Consider the following 13,137-nt stretch of genomic DNA (forward strand, 5'->3'; position numbering starts at 1 on the left):
AAGCCAGACAGGATTTGCTTCTTTTGCTTGCACCACAATGCAGTGCTGAAAGAGGAGGAATCTACATAAAAACGCCTTCCTGGCAACGCCCAAATGCCCTGCTGCCATGCAGATAAACACTGGCAGCGGCAGCAAGTGCATGCCCACAGCCACCCCTTGTTCCTTCACACCTTGTATCAGCTGTAATCCAGTCCAGTCCAGTGCTGCCTGCTGAGCAGCACTGACCAACACTGCCTGGGCCCAGGCTTTTATCTCTGAGGCCCCATTATGATGTCAGAAAGCTGGCTCTGGAATCCTGAGGGCTCCACTATGACACGTGCAAAGTTCCGTCTGAACTTTATATAAGACGGTGAGGCTCAGTCAGTCACTCAGTGTTGCCTGAGAGGGCAACACTGCAACAGCCGGCCGCCAGGCTGTCTTTTTTTTGCACAGCTAGTTGCCTCCAGGAGGCCACAAGAGGGAGACAAGGGACTGCAAAATGGAAAATAGGCATCCACCAACTTTACAGACAACTTCTCCTTGCTCCTACAACCTCCATCCTTGCACAGTTTGTTATTCTTCTAGGTAACATAGTAACAAATCCAAATTGCTGCTCTCTTTGTAGGCAAGCAAGGCTTTGTTGCAACTGCAATTCTTACTTCTTCTTGAAATGTAGGGACGACAGTACATTCCATCACATCCATCTAGTGTACACAGGTAGGTCCATTGTGGCGGGCAGGCGAGCGGGCGGGCTGCTTTATTGGCTGTTTGCTGTTCCCCTACTCCACTCCACTATTTGACTGTTGTGCTGCATCAATCAATCAATCAATCAATCAATCAATCAATCAATCAATCAATCAATCAATCAATCAGTGGCTGGCTCAGGTGCAGCTCTTTAACTTACCTAAAAGGGAGGGCGGAGAGAAGACAAGGAAGGTGAATGAGGTGTTCCAATGTGAAATGCCGGAAACACAGAAACACAGACGACACACAACAAGAGATGGCAATCTATTCATTAATTGCATTTAATCAATGAGCTCATTATCACTCATGCATTGTCCAACAGGTGTTGAAATAATGGGATTAAAAGGGGAGATCCCTTCAGAAAGACAGAAACAATAGCAAAGACAAAAAACACTTTTGGAATCTGCTTTTAGTCAACACATAAGGAAAGGGTGCACCGGTCCTGGAAATACTGCAATACCAGGTCAATGCGTGGAGTGGACAGAGCAAGCTCTATTTCCATCTCCCTGTTCTAAAAATCCATTTAATATATGGTCCCCAGATAGGGGACGTATCAGATATTAAACTGATAAGAACAGATACTACACTTGATCTTAGCCAAAAGGCCGAGAAGCGATAACCCGAACGGGCCGCGCGTTGCCCGAGCCTGCCCGATACTGCTGTTCAGCCCTTGCAGCGATTCAGCCTACTTCTAGGCAATTCCATGGGGCCCTGCAGGCTCACACACTCACAGCTACACGGGAGGTGAATAAAGGCCGGAGAGGAAGCCAGACAGGATTTGCTTCTTTTGCTTGCACCACAATGCAGTGCTGAAAGAGGAGGAATCTACATAAAAACGCCTTCCTGGCAACGCCCAAATGCCCTGCTGCCATGCAGATAAACACTGGCAGCGGCAGCAAGTGCATGCCCACAGCCACCCCTTGTTCCTTCACACCTTGTATCAGCTGTAATCCAGTCCAGTCCAGTGCTGCCTGCTGAGCAGCACTGACCAACACTGCCTGGGCCCAGGCTTTTATCTCTGAGGCCCCATTATGATGTCAGAAAGCTGGCTCTGGAATCCTGAGGGCTCCACTATGACACGTGCAAAGTTCCGTCTGAACTTTATATAAGACGGTGAGGCTCAGTCAGTCACTCAGTGTTGCCTGAGAGGGCAACACTGCAACAGCCGGCCGCCAGGCTGTCTTTTTTTTGCACAGCTAGTTGCCTCCAGGAGGCCACAAGAGGGAGACAAGGGACTGCAAAATGGAAAATAGGCATCCACCAACTTTACAGACAACTTCTCCTTGCTCCTACAACCTCCATCCTTGCACAGTTTGTTATTCTTCTAGGTAACATAGTAACAAATCCAAATTGCTGCTCTCTTTGTAGGCAAGCAAGGCTTTGTTGCAACTGCAATTCTTACTTCTTCTTGAAATGTAGGGACGACAGTACATTCCATCACATCCATCTAGTGTACACAGGTAGGTCCATTGTGGCGGGCAGGCAAGCGGGCGGGCTGCTTTATTGGCTGTTTGCTGTTCCCCTACTCCACTCCACTATTTGACTGTTGTGCTGCATCAATCAATCAATCAATCAATCAATCAATCAGTGGCTGGCTCAGGTGCAGCTCTTTAACTTACCTAAAAGGGAGGGCGGAGAGAAGACAAGGAAGGTGAATGAGGTGTTCCAATGTGAAATGCCGGAAACACAGAAACACAGACGACACACAACAAGAGGTGGCAATCTATTCATTAATTGCATTTAATCAATGAGCTCATTATCACTCATGCATTGTCCAACAGGTGTTGAAATAATGGGATTAAAAGGGGAGATCCCTTCAGAAAGACAGAAACAATAGCAAAGACAAAAAACACTTTTGGAATCTGCTTTTAGTCAACACATAAGGAAAGGGTGCACCGGTCCTGGAAATACTGCAATACCAGGTCAATGCGTGGAGTGGACAGAGCAAGCTCTATTTCCATCTCCCTGTTCTAAAAATCCATTTAATATATGGTCCCCAGATAGGGGACGTATCAGATATTAAACTGATAAGAACAGATACTACACTTGATCTTAGCCAAAAGGCCGAGAAGCGATAACCCGAACGGGCCGCGCGTTGCCCGAGCCTGCCCGATACTGCTGTTCAGCCCTTGCAGCGATTCAGCCTACTTCTAGGCAATTCCATGGGGCCCTGCAGGCTCACACACTCACAGCTACACGGGAGGTGAATAAAGGCCGGAGAGGAAGCCAGACAGGATTTGCTTCTTTTGCTTGCACCACAATGCAGTGCTGAAAGAGGAGGAATCTACATAAAAACGCCTTCCTGGCAACGCCCAAATGCCCTGCTGCCATGCAGATAAACACTGGCAGCGGCAGCAAGTGCATGCCCACAGCCACCCCTTGTTCCTTCACACCTTGTATCAGCTGTAATCCAGTCCAGTCCAGTGCTGCCTGCTGAGCAGCACTGACCAACACTGCCTGGGCCCAGGCTTTTATCTCTGAGGCCCCATTATGATGTCAGAAAGCTGGCTCTGGAATCCTGAGGGCTCCACTATGACACGTGCAAAGTTCCGTCTGAACTTTATATAAGACGGTGAGGCTCAGTCAGTCACTCAGTGTTGCCTGAGAGGGCAACACTGCAACAGCCGGCCGCCAGGCTGTCTTTTTTTTGCACAGCTAGTTGCCTCCAGGAGGCCACAAGAGGGAGACAAGGGACTGCAAAATGGAAAATAGGCATCCACCAACTTTACAGACAACTTCTCCTTGCTCCTACAACCTCCATCCTTGCACAGTTTGTTATTCTTCTAGGTAACATAGTAACAAATCCAAATTGCTGCTCTCTTTGTAGGCAAGCAAGGCTTTGTTGCAACTGCAATTCTTACTTCTTCTTGAAATGTAGGGACGACAGTACATTCCATCACATCCATCTAGTGTACACAGGTAGGTCCATTGTGGCGGGCAGGCGAGCGGGCGGGCTGCTTTATTGGCTGTTTGCTGTTCCCCTACTCCACTCCACTATTTGACTGTTGTGCTGCATCAATCAATCAATCAATCAATCAATCAATCAATCAATCAATCAGTGGCTGGCTCAGGTGCAGCTCTTTAACTTACCTAAAAGGGAGGGCGGAGAGAAGACAAGGAAGGTGAATGAGGTGTTCCAATGTGAAATGCCGGAAACACAGAAACACAGACGACACACAACAAGAGGTGGCAATCTATTCATTAATTGCATTTAATCAATGAGCTCATTATCACTCATGCATTGTCCAACAGGTGTTGAAATAATGGGATTAAAAGGGGAGATCCCTTCAGAAAGACAGAAACAATAGCAAAGACAAAAAACACTTTTGGAATCTGCTTTTAGTCAACACATAAGGAAAGGGTGCACCGGTCCTGGAAATACTGCAATACCAGGTCAATGCGTGGAGTGGACAGAGCAAGCTCTATTTCCATCTCCCTGTTCTAAAAATCCATTTAATATATGGTCCCCAGATAGGGGACGTATCAGATATTAAACTGATAAGAACAGATACTACACTTGATCTTAGCCAAAAGGCCGAGAAGCGATAACCCGAACGGGCCGCGCGTTGCCCGAGCCTGCCCGATACTGCTGTTCAGCCCTTGCAGCGATTCAGCCTACTTCTAGGCAATTCCATGGGGCCCTGCAGGCTCACACACGCACAGCTACACGGGAGGTGAATAAAGGCCGGAGAGGAAGCCAGACAGGATTTGCTTCTTTTGCTTGCACCACAATGCAGTGCTGAAAGAGGAGGAATCTACATAAAAACGCCTTCCTGGCAACGCCCAAATGCCCTGCTGCCATGCAGATAAACACTGGCAGCGGCAGCAAGTGCATGCCCACAGCCACCCCTTGTTCCTTCACACCTTGTATCAGCTGTAATCCAGTCCAGTCCAGTGCTGCCTGCTGAGCAGCACTGACCAACACTGCCTGGGCCCAGGCTTTTATCTCTGAGGCCCCATTATGATGTCAGAAAGCTGGCTCTGGAATCCTGAGGGCTCCACTATGACACGTGCAAAGTTCCGTCTGAACTTTATATAAGACGGTGAGGCTCAGTCAGTCACTCAGTGTTGCCTGAGAGGGCAACACTGCAACAGCCGGCCGCCAGGCTGTCTTTTTTTTGCACAGCTAGTTGCCTCCAGGAGGCCACAAGAGGGAGACAAGGGACTGCAAAATGGAAAATAGGCATCCACCAACTTTACAGACAACTTCTCCTTGCTCCTACAACCTCCATCCTTGCACAGTTTGTTATTCTTCTAGGTAACATAGTAACAAATCCAAATTGCTGCTCTCTTTGTAGGCAAGCAAGGCTTTGTTGCAACTGCAATTCTTACTTCTTCTTGAAATGTAGGGACGACAGTACATTCCATCACATCCATCTAGTGTACACAGGTAGGTCCATTGTGGCGGGCAGGCGAGCGGGCGGGCTGCTTTATTGGCTGTTTGCTGTTCCCCTACTCCACTCCACTATTTGACTGTTGTGCTGCATCAATCAATCAATCAATCAATCAATCAATCAATCAATCAATCAATCAGTGGCTGGCTCAGGTGCAGCTCTTTAACTTACCTAAAAGGGAGGGCGGAGAGAAGACAAGGAAGGTGAATGAGGTGTTCCAATGTGAAATGCCGGAAACACAGAAACACAGACGACACACAACAAGAGGTGGCAATCTATTCATTAATTGCATTTAATCAATGAGCTCATTATCACTCATGCATTGTCCAACAGGTGTTGAAATAATGGGATTAAAAGGGGAGATCCCTTCAGAAAGACAGAAACAATAGCAAAGACAAAAAACACTTTTGGAATCTGCTTTTAGTCAACACATAAGGAAAGGGTGCACCGGTCCTGGAAATACTGCAATACCAGGTCAATGCGTGGAGTGGACAGAGCAAGCTCTATTTCCATCTCCCTGTTCTAAAAATCCATTTAATATATGGTCCCCAGATAGGGGACGTATCAGATATTAAACTGATAAGAACAGATACTACACTTGATCTTAGCCAAAAGGCCGAGAAGCGATAACCCGAACGGGCCGCGCGTTGCCCGAGCCTGCCCGATACTGCTGTTCAGCCCTTGCAGCGATTCAGCCTACTTCTAGGCAATTCCATGGGGCCCTGCAGGCTCACACACTCACAGCTACACGGGAGGTGAATAAAGGCCGGAGAGGAAGCCAGACAGGATTTGCTTCTTTTGCTTGCACCACAATGCAGTGCTGAAAGAGGAGGAATCTACATAAAAACGCCTTCCTGGCAACGCCCAAATGCCCTGCTGCCATGCAGATAAACACTGGCAGCGGCAGCAAGTGCATGCCCACAGCCACCCCTTGTTCCTTCACACCTTGTATCAGCTGTAATCCAGTCCAGTCCAGTGCTGCCTGCTGAGCAGCACTGACCAACACTGCCTGGGCCCAGGCTTTTATCTCTGAGGCCCCATTATGATGTCAGAAAGCTGGCTCTGGAATCCTGAGGGCTCCACTATGACACGTGCAAAGTTCCGTCTGAACTTTATATAAGACGGTGAGGCTCAGTCAGTCACTCAGTGTTGCCTGAGAGGGCAACACTGCAACAGCCGGCCGCCAGGCTGTCTTTTTTTTTGCACAGCTAGTTGCCTCCAGGAGGCCACAAGAGGGAGACAAGGGACTGCAAAATGGAAAATAGGCATCCACCAACTTTACAGACAACTTCTCCTTGCTCCTACAACCTCCATCCTTGCACAGTTTGTTATTCTTCTAGGTAACATAGTAACAAATCCAAATTGCTGCTCTCTTTGTAGGCAAGCAAGGCTTTGTTGCAACTGCAATTCTTACTTCTTCTTGAAATGTAGGGACGACAGTACATTCCATCACATCCATCTAGTGTACACAGGTAGGTCCATTGTGGCGGGCAGGCGAGCGGGCGGGCTGCTTTATTGGCTGTTTGCTGTTCCCTACTCCACTCCACTATTTGACTGTTGTGCTGCATCAATCAATCAATCAATCAATCAATCAATCAATCAATCAATCAATCAATCAATCAGTGGCTGGCTCAGGTGCAGCTCTTTAACTTACCTAAAAGGGAGGGCGGAGAGAAGACAAGGAAGGTGAATGAGGTGTTCCAATGTGAAATGCCGGAAACACAGAAACACAGACGACACACAACAAGAGGTGGCAATCTATTCATTAATTGCATTTAATCAATGAGCTCATTATCACTCATGCATTGTCCAACAGGTGTTGAAATAATGGGATTAAAAGGGGAGATCCCTTCAGAAAGACAGAAACAATAGCAAAGACAAAAAACACTTTTGGAATCTGCTTTTAGTCAACACATAAGGAAAGGGTGCACCGGTCCTGGAAATACTGCAATACCAGGTCAATGCGTGGAGTGGACAGAGCAAGCTCTATTTCCATCTCCCTGTTCTAAAAATCCATTTAATATATGGTCCCCAGATAGGGGACGTATCAGATATTAAACTGATAAGAACAGATACTACACTTGATCTTAGCCAAAAGGCCGAGAAGCGATAACCCGAACGGGCCGCGCGTTGCCCGAGCCTGCCCGATACTGCTGTTCAGCCCTTGCAGCGATTCAGCCTACTTCTAGGCAATTCCATGGGGCCCTGCAGGCTCACACACTCACAGCTACACGGGAGGTGAATAAAGGCCGGAGAGGAAGCCAGACAGGATTTGCTTCTTTTGCTTGCACCACAATGCAGTGCTGAAAGAGGAGGAATCTACATAAAAACGCCTTCCTGGCAACGCCCAAATGCCCTGCTGCCATGCAGATAAACACTGGCAGCGGCAGCAAGTGCATGCCCACAGCCACCCCTTGTTCCTTCACACCTTGTATCAGCTGTAATCCAGTCCAGTCCAGTGCTGCCTGCTGAGCAGCACTGACCAACACTGCCTGGGCCCAGGCTTTTATCTCTGAGGCCCCATTATGATGTCAGAAAGCTGGCTCTGGAATCCTGAGGGCTCCACTATGACACGTGCAAAGTTCCGTCTGAACTTTATATAAGACGGTGAGGCTCAGTCAGTCACTCAGTGTTGCCTGAGAGGGCAACACTGCAACAGCCGGCCGCCAGGCTGTCTTTTTTTTGCACAGCTAGTTGCCTCCAGGAGGCCACAAGAGGGAGACAAGGGACTGCAAAATGGAAAATAGGCATCCACCAACTTTACAGACAACTTCTCCTTGCTCCTACAACCTCCATCCTTGCACAGTTTGTTATTCTTCTAGGTAACATAGTAACAAATCCAAATTGCTGCTCTCTTTGTAGGCAAGCAAGGCTTTGTTGCAACTGCAATTCTTACTTCTTCTTGAAATGTAGGGACGACAGTACATTCCATCACATCCATCTAGTGTACACAGGTAGGTCCATTGTGGCGGGCAGGCGAGCGGGCGGGCTGCTTTATTGGCTGTTTGCTGTTCCCTACTCCACTCCACTATTTGACTGTTGTGCTGCATCAATCAATCAATCAATCAATCAATCAATCAATCAATCAATCAATCAGTGGCTGGCTCAGGTGCAGCTCTTTAACTTACCTAAAAGGGAGGGCGGAGAGAAGACAAGGAAGGTGAATGAGGTGTTCCAATGTGAAATGCCGGAAACACAGAAACACAGACGACACACAACAAGAGGTGGCAATCTATTCATTAATTGCATTTAATCAATGAGCTCATTATCACTCATGCATTGTCCAACAGGTGTTGAAATAATGGGATTAAAAGGGGAGATCCCTTCAGAAAGACAGAAACAATAGCAAAGACAAAAAACACTTTTGGAATCTGCTTTTAGTCAACACATAAGGAAAGGGTGCACCGGTCCTGGAAATACTGCAATACCAGGTCAATGCGTGGAGTGGACAGAGCAAGCTCTATTTCCATCTCCCTGTTCTAAAAATCCATTTAATATATGGTCCCCAGATAGGGGACGTATCAGATATTAAACTGATAAGAACAGATACTACACTTGATCTTAGCCAAAAGGCCGAGAAGCGATAACCCGAACGGGCCGCGCGTTGCCCGAGCCTGCCCGATACTGCTGTTCAGCCCTTGCAGCGATTCAGCCTACTTCTAGGCAATTCCATGGGGCCCTGCAGGCTCACACACTCACAGCTACACGGGAGGTGAATAAAGGCCGGAGAGGAAGCCAGACAGGATTTGCTTCTTTTGCTTGCACCACAATGCAGTGCTGAAAGAGGAGGAATCTACATAAAAACGCCTTCCTGGCAACGCCCAAATGCCCTGCTGCCATGCAGATAAACACTGGCAGCGGCAGCAAGTGCATGCCCACAGCCACCCCTTGTTCCTTCACACCTTGTATCAGCTGTAATCCAGTCCAGTCCAGTGCTGCCTGCTGAGCAGCACTGACCAACACTGCCTGGGCCCAGGCTTTTATCTCTGAGGCCCCATTATGATGTCAGAAAGCTGGCTCTGGAATCCTGAGGGCTCCACTATGACACGTGCAAAGTTCCGTCTGAACTTTATATAAGACGGTGAGGCTCAGTCAGTCACTCAGTGTTGCCTGAGAGGGCAACACTGCAACAGCCGGCCGCCAGGCTGTCTTTTTTTTGCACAGCTAGTTGCCTCCAGGAGGCCACAAGAGGGAGACAAGGGACTGCAAAATGGAAAATAGGCATCCACCAACTTTACAGACAACTTCTCCTTGCTCCTACAACCTCCATCCTTGCACAGTTTGTTATTCTTCTAGGTAACATAGTAACAAATCCAAATTGCTGCTCTCTTTGTAGGCAAGCAAGTCTTTGTTGCAACTGCAATTCTTACTTCTTCTTGAAATGTAGGGACGACAGTACATTCCATCACATCCATCTAGTGTACACAGGTAGGTCCATTGTGGCGGGCAGGCGAGCGGGCGGGCTGCTTTATTGGCTGTTTGCTGTTCCCTACTCCACTCCACTATTTGACTGTTGTGCTGCATCAATCAATCAATCAATCAATCAATCAATCAATCAGTGGCTGGCTCAGGTGCAGCTCTTTAACTTACCTAAAAGGGAGGGCGGAGAGAAGACAAGGAAGGTGAATGAGGTGTTCCAATGTGAAATGCCGGAAACACAGAAACACAGACGACACACAACAAGAGGTGGCAATCTATTCATTAATTGCATTTAATCAATGAGCTCATTATCACTCATGCATTGTCCAACAGGTGTTGAAATAATGGGATTAAAAGGGGAGATCCCTTCAGAAAGACAGAAACAATAGCAAAGACAAAAAACACTTTTGGAATCTGTTTTTAGTCAACACATAAGGAAAGGGTGCACCGGTCCTGGAAATACTGCAATACCAGGTCAATGCGTGGAGTGGACAGAGCAAGCTCTATTTCCATCTCCCTGTTCTAAAAATCCATTTAATATATGGTCCCCAGATAGGGGACGTATCAGATATTAAACTGATAAGAACAGATACTACACTTGATCTTAGCCAAAAGGCCGAGAAGCGATAACCCGAACGGGCCGCGCGTTGCCCGAGCCTGCCCGATACTGCTGTTCAGCCCTTGCAGCGATTCAGCCTACTTCTAGGCAATTCCATGGGGCCCTGCAGGCTCACACACTCACAGCTACACGGGAGGTGAATAAAGGCCGGAGAGGAAGCCAGACAGGATTTGCTTCTTTTGCTTGCACCACAATGCAGTGCTGAAAGAGGAGGAATCTACATAAAAACGCCTTCCTGGCAACGCCCAAATGCCCTGCTGCCATGCAGATAAACACTGGCAGCGGCAGCAAGTGCATGCCCACAGCCACCCCTTGTTCCTTCACACCTTGTATCAGCTGTAATCCAGTCCAGTCCAGTGCTGCCTGCTGAGCAGCACTGACCAACACTGCCTGGGCCCAGGCTTTTATCTCTGAGGCCCCATTATGATGTCAGAAAGCTGGCTCTGGAATCCTGAGGGCTCCACTATGACACGTGCAAAGTTCCGTCTGAACTTTATATAAGACGGTGAGGCTCAGTCAGTCACTCAGTGTTGCCTGAGAGGGCAACACTGCAACAGCCGGCCGCCAGGCTGTCTTTTTTTTGCACAGCTAGTTGCCTCCAGGAGGCCACAAGAGGGAGACAAGGGACTGCAAAATGGAAAATAGGCATCCACCAACTTTACAGACAACTTCTCCTTGCTCCTACAACCTCCATCCTTGCACAGTTTGTTATTCTTCTAGGTAACATAGTAACAAATCCAAATTGCTGCTCTCTTTGTAGGCAAGCAAGGCTTTGTTGCAACTGCAATTCTTACTTCTTCTTGAAATGTAGGGACGACAGTACATTCCATCACATCCATCTAGTGTACACAGGTAGGTCCATTGTGGCGGGCAGGCGAGCGGGCGGGCTGCTTTATTGGCTGTTTGCTGTTCCCCTACTCCACTCCACTATTTGACTGTTGTGCTGCATCAATCAATCAATCAATCAATCAATCAATCAATCAATCAATCAATCAATCAATCAATCAGTGGCTGGCTCAGGTGCAGCTCTTTAACTTACCTAAAAGGGAGGGCGGAGAGAAGACAAGGAAGGTGAATGAGGTGTTCCAATGTGAAATGCCGGAAACACAGAAACACAGACGACACACAACAAGAGGTGGCAATCTATTCATTAATTGCATTTAATCAATGAGCTCATTATCACTCATGCATTGTCCAACAGGTGTTGAAATAATGGGATTAAAAGGGGAGATCCCTTCATGAAGACAGAAACAATAGCAAAGACAAAAAACACTTTTGGAATCTGCTTTTAGTCAACACATAAGGAAAGGGTGCACCGGTCCTGGAAATACTGCAATACCAGGTCAATGCGTGGAGTGGACAGAGCAAGCTCTATTTCCATCTCCCTGTTCTAAAAATCCATTTAATATATGGTCCCCAGATAGGGGACGTATCAGATATTAAACTGATAAGAACAGATACTACACTTGATCTTAGCCAAAAGGCCGAGAAGCGATAACCCGAACGGGCCGCGCGTTGCCCGAGCCTGCCCGATACTGCTGTTCAGCCCTTGCAGCGATTCAGCCTACTTCTAGGCAATTCCATGGGGCCCTGCAGGCTCACACACTCACAGCTACACGGGAGGTGAATAAAGGCCGGAGAGGAAGCCAGACAGGATTTGCTTCTTTTGCTTGCACCACAATGCAGTGCTGAAAGAGGAGGAATCTACATAAAAACGCCTTCCTGGCAACGCCCAAATGCCCTGCTGCCATGCAGATAAACACTGGCAGCGGCAGCAAGTGCATGCCCACAGCCACCCCTTGTTCCTTCACACCTTGTATCAGCTGTAATCCAGTCCAGTCCAGTGCTGCCTGCTGAGCAGCACTGACCAACACTGCCTGGGCCCAGGCTTTTATCTCTGAGGCCCCATTATGATGTCAGAAAGCTGGCTCTGGAATCCTGAGGCTCTGGAATCCTGAGGGCTCCACTATGACACGTGCAAAGTTCCGTCTGAACTTTATATAAGACGGTGAGGCTCAGTCAGTCACTCAGTGTTGCCTGAGAGGGCAACACTGCAACAGCCGGCCGCCAGGCTGTCTTTTTTTTGCACAGCTAGTTGCCTCCAGGAGGCCACAAGAGGGAGACAAGGGACTGCAAAATGGAAAATAGGCATCCACCAACTTTACAGACAACTTCTCCTTGCTCCTACAACCTCCATCCTTGCACAGTTTGTTATTCTTCTAGGTAACATAGTAACAAATCCAAATTGCTGCTCTCTTTGTAGGCAAGCAAGGCTTTGTTGCAACTGCAATTCTTACTTCTTCTTGAAATGTAGGGACGACAGTACATTCCATCACATCCATCTAGTGTACACAGGTAGGTCCATTGTGGCGGGCAGGCGAGCGGGCGGGCTGCTTTATTGGCTGTTTGCTGTTCCCCTACTCCACTCCACTATTTGACTGTTGTGCTGCATCAATCAATCAATCAATCAATCAATCAATCAATCAATCAGTGGCTGGCTCAGGTGCAGCTCTTTAACTTACCTAAAAGGGAGGGCGGAGAGAAGACAAGGAAGGTGAATGAGGTGTTCCAATGTGAAATGCCGGAAACACAGAAACACAGACGACACACAACAAGAGGTGGCAATCTATTCATTAATTGCATTTAATCAATGAGCTCATTATCACTCATGCATTGTCCAACAGGTGTTGAAATAATGGGATTAAAAGGGGAGATCCCTTCAGAAAGACAGAAACAATAGCAAAGACAAAAAACACTTTTGGAATCTGCTTTTAGTCAACACATAAGGAAAGGGTGCACCGGTCCTGGAAATACTGCAATACCAGGTCAATGCGTGGAGTGGACAGAGCAAGCTCTATTTCCATCTCCCTGTTCTAAAAATCCATTTAATATATGGTCCCCAGATAGGGGACGTATCAGATATTAAACTGATAAGAACAGATACTACACTTGATCTTAGCCAAAAGGCCGAGAAGCGATAAC

General features: G+C 47.7%; 9 non-coding genes across 9 annotated transcripts; all 9 read right to left on the reverse strand.

Annotated features, from left to right (window-relative positions):
* Positions 1 to 1,149: 1,149 nt before the first annotated feature.
* LOC142686340 (U2 spliceosomal RNA) lies at positions 1,150 to 1,340 on the reverse strand. The gene has a single exon (XR_012855696.1). It is a non-coding gene; the product is annotated as a U2 spliceosomal RNA (small nuclear RNA).
* Positions 1,341 to 2,608: 1,268 nt separating this feature from the next.
* LOC142686341 (U2 spliceosomal RNA) lies at positions 2,609 to 2,799 on the reverse strand. The gene has a single exon (XR_012855697.1). It is a non-coding gene; the product is annotated as a U2 spliceosomal RNA (small nuclear RNA).
* A 1,280-nt stretch (positions 2,800 to 4,079) lies between these two features.
* Positions 4,080 to 4,270, reverse strand: LOC142686342 (U2 spliceosomal RNA). The gene has a single exon (XR_012855698.1). It is a non-coding gene; the product is annotated as a U2 spliceosomal RNA (small nuclear RNA).
* A 1,284-nt stretch (positions 4,271 to 5,554) lies between these two features.
* LOC142686343 (U2 spliceosomal RNA) lies at positions 5,555 to 5,745 on the reverse strand. Its single transcript, XR_012855699.1, has one exon. It is a non-coding gene; the product is annotated as a U2 spliceosomal RNA (small nuclear RNA).
* A 1,292-nt stretch (positions 5,746 to 7,037) lies between these two features.
* Positions 7,038 to 7,228, reverse strand: LOC142686345 (U2 spliceosomal RNA). Its single transcript, XR_012855700.1, has one exon. It is a non-coding gene; the product is annotated as a U2 spliceosomal RNA (small nuclear RNA).
* Positions 7,229 to 8,511: 1,283 nt separating this feature from the next.
* On the reverse strand, positions 8,512 to 8,702 carry LOC142686346 (U2 spliceosomal RNA). Its single transcript, XR_012855701.1, has one exon. It is a non-coding gene; the product is annotated as a U2 spliceosomal RNA (small nuclear RNA).
* Positions 8,703 to 9,973: 1,271 nt separating this feature from the next.
* LOC142686347 (U2 spliceosomal RNA) lies at positions 9,974 to 10,164 on the reverse strand. The gene has a single exon (XR_012855702.1). It is a non-coding gene; the product is annotated as a U2 spliceosomal RNA (small nuclear RNA).
* Positions 10,165 to 11,460: 1,296 nt separating this feature from the next.
* Positions 11,461 to 11,651, reverse strand: LOC142686349 (U2 spliceosomal RNA). The gene has a single exon (XR_012855704.1). It is a non-coding gene; the product is annotated as a U2 spliceosomal RNA (small nuclear RNA).
* A 1,292-nt stretch (positions 11,652 to 12,943) lies between these two features.
* Positions 12,944 to 13,134, reverse strand: LOC142686350 (U2 spliceosomal RNA). The gene has a single exon (XR_012855705.1). It is a non-coding gene; the product is annotated as a U2 spliceosomal RNA (small nuclear RNA).
* Positions 13,135 to 13,137: the final 3 nt, after the last annotated feature.

This window comes from Rhinoderma darwinii, assembly GCF_050947455.1.
Source record: "Rhinoderma darwinii isolate aRhiDar2 chromosome 5 unlocalized genomic scaffold, aRhiDar2.hap1 SUPER_5_unloc_17, whole genome shotgun sequence".
Classification (NCBI taxonomy): domain Eukaryota; kingdom Metazoa; phylum Chordata; class Amphibia; order Anura; family Rhinodermatidae; genus Rhinoderma; species Rhinoderma darwinii.